We start from the raw sequence: 7,310 nt of genomic DNA, 5'->3' as shown, positions 1-7,310 counted from the left end.
CTGCCTCTTTTTCCTTTTAGTTAGGGCTTTATATATTTTTATCTTGTCCATTTTAAGAGATTCATCAACAGCTTCCTCAATTGTTCTCCTCGCACTTTTACACTCTTTGTCATACCATGGATTGGTTTTGCTATTTCTTTTATTATTTGAAACTTCAATTGAGAACTTGTTAATAGAATATGCGAGGGTTGTAGTAAAATTATGATAGTGGTCTTCTATGTTGTCTATACTAGATAAAGGAAGCAAATTAGTTTTTAATTCATTTAGAAAGAGATCATTTTTATTTCTACATATGTTACAGAGTTTAATCGTCCAGGTGAATAAACTTGAAATCAAAATAAATTTATATTCATTTTTTATATTATATAAAATTATATTACTTAAATTATTATTATTTCTTTTTAATCATATATAAGCATGTGAGAGTTGTGACAAATAGTTAGCCACCTCACATATATACCCATTGCTGTGTTACGTGTTGAGTGTTACTGCATGTGGCTGGACTGAGCGACCATGACAAAGATAGAATCTAATGACAACCTATTATAGGCCAAAAACGTAAATCCTGATCTCATATCACTCACATGGTCATCATTAAGTAGATAAGTAGCAGCAAACCCATTGTCCTTCCACTGAGTAAATATAAGCATGTGAGAGTTGTGACAAATAGTTAGCCACCTCACATATATGGTGCTGGAAAAATACAAATGAAGCCACTTAAAATTGAACGTGATGGAAGACAATCTAACCAGCAGCCATAGTCCTAAAATGATCAACACATTTGAGACTTGTAGTAGCCATAGTCCTAAAATATCTAAATTACTAAAATCACCCATTAACACCCTAAAACAAATTTATTATTATTGTTTTTCATACTTTTTAAACTATAAACCAATTTTTAATTATAAAATAAAAAAGCCTCATCATAAATCTATGTAAATCATTCTTATTTTAAGCTGGTTCTCATAAAAGCTCAATAAATCACATTTCATTCTAAAAGCATTATAGTAAAACATGGAGTTCTAAAGGCAAAAAAAAAGAACGCAAACTGTTTGCCTTATGACAGGATATTTGTAAATTTAAGTTCTCGTACACCTAGAGCAGCTATATCGAAATTAAAATTCATCTAATCTCAGTTTGGAGGCCAGGACTGATTTAAGAAATGAGAGAGATTCCTTGAAGAATGAGCGCGCTAGCCAGCAACTCATTGGCAGCCTGGGTGGGATGGAAACTGTCCCAGAACACGTATTGCGTAGCGTTGGCACACGTCCCTATTGACCTAGGGTTGCACAATACAGCTGTCTCAATAACTCCAGTCCCACAACAAGCTCTCCTCGCCTCTGCGAACCCATTGTCTGAAGGATGCTGAACGAAGTTATATAACGATGTATAAATGTCAAATACAACCATTTTCATCCCTGGTAGGGTTTTCGCCAGGCTGTTTACTGTCGCTTTGAGGCGGTTGTTATAGTGTTGAGAATCGCTGTTCAAGCGGTTGACGCAGACATTTTCACCGTGGCCAAATAGAGTGATTGCAGCCGGAAGGCACCCTAATGGAGGAAGCGAAGTCACACCGACTCTGCGAGCCCCCAACTGATACAGCCTCTTTGTAAACACTGAGAACTTTTGCATGAGGAACTCCACGAACTGTGGAACAGTGAACTGCCTCATAAGGTCAGGACTTATGTAGTAATTCTGTACGAAATCGTTGGCGCCAACACTGACGACGTAAAGAGCTTTCGACACAATGGAAGAAGCATTGGCTCTGCCCACAGATCTCTCCACTTTCGATTGGTACTGTCGAAAATACTGTAGCTGTTGCGTCATCGATATAGCATTGTAGCGTTGTGCTGTATTGTCATAAATGCCAGATGCACCAGAAGCGAAGTTCACCCCAGTTAGTAGATTTCGACCAGAAGCCTGAGAGCTCAGATATGCTGGTGGGAAAGACGTAAACCCAAGTGTTTCAGCAACATAATCAGTGGCAAGTCTTCCATCGGAGAACCGGCCAGTGGGATTGTGGGTGTCGAAGTCCCTGCCATAAGGAGGAAAGTTGGACTTGACAAGCGTGAACAGATAGTTGTTATTCCCCACATCGACAGTGGAATCTCCAAAAATAAACAGAGCAGGCACAAGTGGCTGTGCATCCACACATGAGCTCTGCAAAACCACTGCTATCAGAGCTGCAAAGCACAATGTCTGCGCAGGCTTCCTTGAGTTGCCCATTGATCACCACCAAGTCTAACTCAGAAAGCTAACAGCAGAGCTATTGACGAAAGGTTCATGTAAATCATTCTTATTGCGATAAAGAATTTATCCATTTCACAATTTGACAAAATGTCAATTCAAAATAAGTTAAGGACTACACTCTAATCTTGAATGGTAATGTAAGTCGCATTGCAGAGGGGAGGCGAAGTGGTCTTATTCATTAAATTAAAATAATGCTTACAATAGGTATTCATTAAATTAAAATAATGCTTACAATAGGTATACGACAGGCGGAGCGTCGATTCCCGGAATCGACGCTCCGCCACGCGGGCGGGGCGGCCGCGCCACCCCCGGGCCGCCCCGCTCCGCCTGTAGTATAGCTATTGTAATCATTATTTTAATTTCCTATTATTATTTTAAGATCCTATTATGAAAAAATATATGCGCTCTTTGGTTGAAATGAGAGGAAACGAAAGGTTGAATACTAAAGAAAATGAGAGATGAACATATGAACAACCTGGAGCTTCTCACTGTTCTCAGCAATGGCATAAGCGGAGGAAAATTAATATAGATATGATTGAGAGGGAAAACGAAATCACTGAGGTGCGAGAGGGCTCTGAGTTTCAACGTGGAGATATGTTTACACGTCACCTTTGGGTTTCTCACAACCACCTGTAGCACAAAAGTATAGTCCACTCTTACGTATGTCAAAATGTACTACGAATAAATTCTACATCTTTTTCGCAAAATATTCATTCAAACAATTTATAACGTGTCGTATGAGATTTAATGGTCGTAACATAATTGAAATTCAATCGACCACCGTGGAAGATTGACGTTTTACTTGACTTTTGCGGCATGCTGTCGGTAATGACACCCGCAAATATTATTACATTGAGCGGCCTATATAGATAGGATTTTGACATTAACAATTACGTTGTTATAAAGTCTGTGATGTACAAATATTTAATGAAATGACCTGACGCTAAAGAATATGATATGAATGGAAGCACGAGGTTGACGAAGAGAGGTAAAAACTGTACAAACTTAACCGTTTCTCCAATTCATTATTATTGTGTTTTGGAAAAAAATGATATACCTTCCATACTTCACATCAAAGTTGGTGTTGCAACCGGTGAAGGTCTCAGATGTAGGGCGACTGAGGAATTATATGGCTAGAGTTCAGGAATAGGACAGGCACTGCCACGTTTGTACATTAAATTGAGATTTACATTTGCGTGCTAATTAAAATAATGCTTACAATAGGTATACGACAGGCGGAGCGTCGATTCCCGGAATCGACGCTCCGCCCCTCGGGCGGGGCGGGGTGGCGCGGCCGCCCGGCCCCGCCCCAGGGGCGGAGCGTCGATTCCGGGAATCGACGCTCCGCCTGTCGTATACCTATTGTAAGCATTATTTTAATTTAATGAATACCTATTGTAAGCATTATTTTAATTTAATGAATAAGACCACTTCGCCTGCGGATCAGTAGCTAAAGAGCTATCCCCTCTGCAATGCGACTTACATTACCATTCAAGATTAGAGTGTGATTAGCAATACAAACGCACCTCGCATTCCCCATTATGTAAACAGAATGCTAGGAGATAAGGTTTGTTATCCGAGAAGGCTTTGAGATTTTAGATAGAACCTAAACGTTGATGTTAAACTACGAATCGAAACCAGAAATTGAACATTGGTGGTGTGAGATGGATGGTGGTAATGATAGTCAGATTTAGGCGTGGACATTAACCAATACATTGTTATCACGAATATACAATGTTTAATGGTCTTAGTCTTAATGATTATTTGTAATTCGAGAAGATTTTAAGCTTTTGCATGAAGCTTAAAGGTTGATGTTAAATTGCGAATTGAAACTATATTTCTGCATTCTAACAATGTATCAATATTATGGAGGTTGCAATAATGTATCAGCAAATGTATCTTGTGAATTGTTTAAATCTAATATAGTGTATTTATAAACTGTAGTTAATCATGTAGCTTATTGTGGAACAAAGTATCTTGCCGTGCTTTAATCACGTCAACATTCGATAGCTATCAAAAGAGGTCAAAGTTTGTTAAATTAAGAGTTGAAATAAATATATGTAATCTATTTAAATTAATTTAATCACCATCTATACCATTGTGTGAAATATATTCTATTTGTCATGATTCTTTCGTGGTATCAGAGCTGAGTTTATAGTTGAAATTAAGCGTTGTGGTGTGACTGCGCAATAAAGCCGAGTAGAGAGGTGTATCCTCATTTCTGGCATGGTTGAATTAGAGCGAGGAATCGACCTGTGAAGCAAATCGATGTTGAAAAGATGAGAAGAGGAGCATCCTATTTAAAGCCCGTAGATCTTTATTCTGTCCTAATTTAATTATGACCTGTGGAGATTTAATTATGTACCTGTGGAGATTTAATTATGTAGTATATTCCTTTTATGGTTTTCTATACAAATTGTCGATTGTACAAGTGCTTTATAAATCATATCTGGGTACATTGTGTGGAGAACTATGGTATCCCCAGGCAACTAGATGCAAAAAAAATTAATTATGTTTTGCTAGGGATAGTAAAAGGTTACCTATTATGTTATGCATGTTGCTTGTACATCTTCTTTGGTGGTTGTTCATTTTTCATTAGAAAAATAAAGAAAAACCCTTATGTTCTCACATCTAAATTTTGTTTCACCATTTTAAGTATTAAACACCTTGGAAGGAAACACATGTGAATGATAAATCCTATAATAGTATGCTTGACATATATTATTAATATTACTAATTTTAAATTAGTTTTTCTTTCAATTTTTCTTAGCTCTCATGTATTACTTTCTTCGACTCTGATATTTTTCTCATTACATTATATTAGTTACAGTTGATACTTTTCAAAAATAGCTTGAAAGCCTTCATTCAACATATTATGTTTATGTGTGTTAGATAGAAATATCTAGAACAATAAATTCACTTAGTATTAAAAACAATCTACACATTCATTTACACATTTTTTTATGTTTTCAAGAGTACTTATATGTGTGTGTGTGTATGTGTGTTTAGTCTGTGGATAATGTAGGCTTAACCTAGGGCTTGCAGCAATCTTCAAGCCTATTAATTAGCGTTTATGATTGTTCCCCTTTGGTTCAATGACTTATAGTTTGTTTATTAACCTCGATAACTAACCTAACCCAAAGAAATATTACATTCCTCTTTTGATTTCATAATTTTCAAATTACAAAACATTAATACATTGGAATAACCACAAGCATAAAAAATAAAGACAAAAAAAAAATAAAAAAATACATGTTTAACATTCATTCGCTTATATGAATAAATGACTTGGCCTACCGCAAAACCAGAGTGAATAGAAAGATGCTCTACCCAACCAATGGGAACTGGTACCTGTACTGGAACTCCCCCTGAGAAAATTTTCTTTTTGTTTTGCTAAACTAAGAGTTGTAACTTCTATTTCATTAAATCGGAAAGAAAAATACATAAAATACAACAGTCCCCAAGGAACTTTGGGCTAAAGAAATATCAAACTGCTTAAAGCCATAGACCCACAAACAGAACAACAAAACCCTCGAAAAACAAACATAATTCAACACCGTTCGATCACCCCTCAAAGATCTGACGGATGAGGCTCATATCGGGGCGAGAACCTGCAACCACGTTAAAATTAGAATCGAACCCAATGAGGAAATACGGACCATTCTAAAAGGATTTTGGGTCTGAACGGGGGGATAACCCTCGAGCATGTAGTCCACCCGAAATCCACCGATTCCCACCATGAAGCACAACAAACTCAAAGGATAACACTCACCTTGACCTACATACATATCCTTAATCGTCGAATCTCCTCGCTAGATCTAACGGTAATTGAGAAAGATCCATTACAATGCAATTTCATTCAGCAAAGAATTAATGCTCTTCAATTTCTTCGAGATGCAATGCAAGAAATTGGGTTGAAGAAAGGGGACTTTAGTGAATCACGTGTGGCAAAAAAGGCAAAGGAACCCCAACCACCATTACATGGAATGTTTGGAAAGACATATATTGGGAGATTTGCAGACATCAAAGACCCATTAGAAAAGGAAAATGAGCAAAATGAAACAGAAAATATTGTGGAAGAGGACAATGATGAAACTCTAGAGGACGAAGAATTTGGATTACGTGACATTGTTGATTAAATTTAAGTTATGCTTGTAAATCAAGCTTTGCAATGTTTTGACTTTGACATTTTATGAGAAGAATAAACACTCAATTAGGGTTGTTATATGTTCAATATTGGTAATATGTGATTTCTGCATTGATTTTTAAGTTAATCATTATTTTTTGAAAAAAAAAAGTAGTTATTATTATCTTTTTGACATGTAATTCATAAAAAAACTATTATCTGACCATTTTTAGTTAATATTTTTGTATAAAAATTGTGATTTTGACATGTTAATTCTAGCAAAAAATTATCAAAACGTTTAGTTTTTTTGTTATATTTATGTTAAAAATGGTTATTTTTTATGTCCATTGTTAAAAAATGTTGTTTTTTAGAAACAATTATTTCATGTGGATTGAAAAATTAATTAAGGATGTCTAAACATATAGATTATCTAAAATTCAAACTATCGACTTTCTAATTTAAAAACACAAAACAATAAAAACCCCACTAAAAAAAAAAAAAAATTAAGATAGAGAACAAGAAAATATGAATACAATGACGACTTCAAAAACTATCAAATTTAGAAAATAATTTTTTACATTTCACACACTAGAAAATTTAAAGTCAAAAAATAGGTCTTTTAAAAAAAGGGTGTGATGCAGAATACTCACTTTTTAAAATCAGGATGAAAATCACTACCATTCACTACCATTCTAAAACTTAATGCACATGAAAAAAATTAAAGTTCCAAAAACCATGTTCTAAAAAAAACATGTGTATTCTGCATCACCACTTTTGAAAATCGGGTCATTTTTTTGCCACCTCTACAAAACGGGTAACAGTATCAGTTCCCGTTTCAAAGTTTACATTGTTCTTATTGAATGTTATCGAGTTAGATAGGTAGAATCCATTGTTACAGTGCTCTACCTTGGGAAATCATTCAATATTTTATATT

At 35.5% G+C, this 7,310-nt stretch overlaps 1 pseudogene; it reads right to left on the bottom strand.

Annotated features, from left to right (window-relative positions):
• Nucleotides 1-1,041: 1,041 nt before the first annotated feature.
• LOC149181421 (GDSL esterase/lipase At5g22810 pseudogene) lies at nt 1,042-2,277 on the bottom strand (annotated as a pseudogene).
• Nucleotides 2,278-7,310: the final 5,033 nt, after the last annotated feature.

The sequence above is a fragment of the Pinus tabuliformis genome, chromosome 3_2 (genome assembly GCF_031772625.1).
Source record: "Pinus tabuliformis cultivar Carrire ecotype Pingquan chromosome 3_2, CPIR1, whole genome shotgun sequence".
Classification (NCBI taxonomy): domain Eukaryota; kingdom Viridiplantae; phylum Streptophyta; class Pinopsida; order Pinales; family Pinaceae; genus Pinus; species Pinus tabuliformis.
Note: the sequence above shows the minus strand (reverse complement) of the source record. Positions and strands in the feature narration are given on the sequence as shown.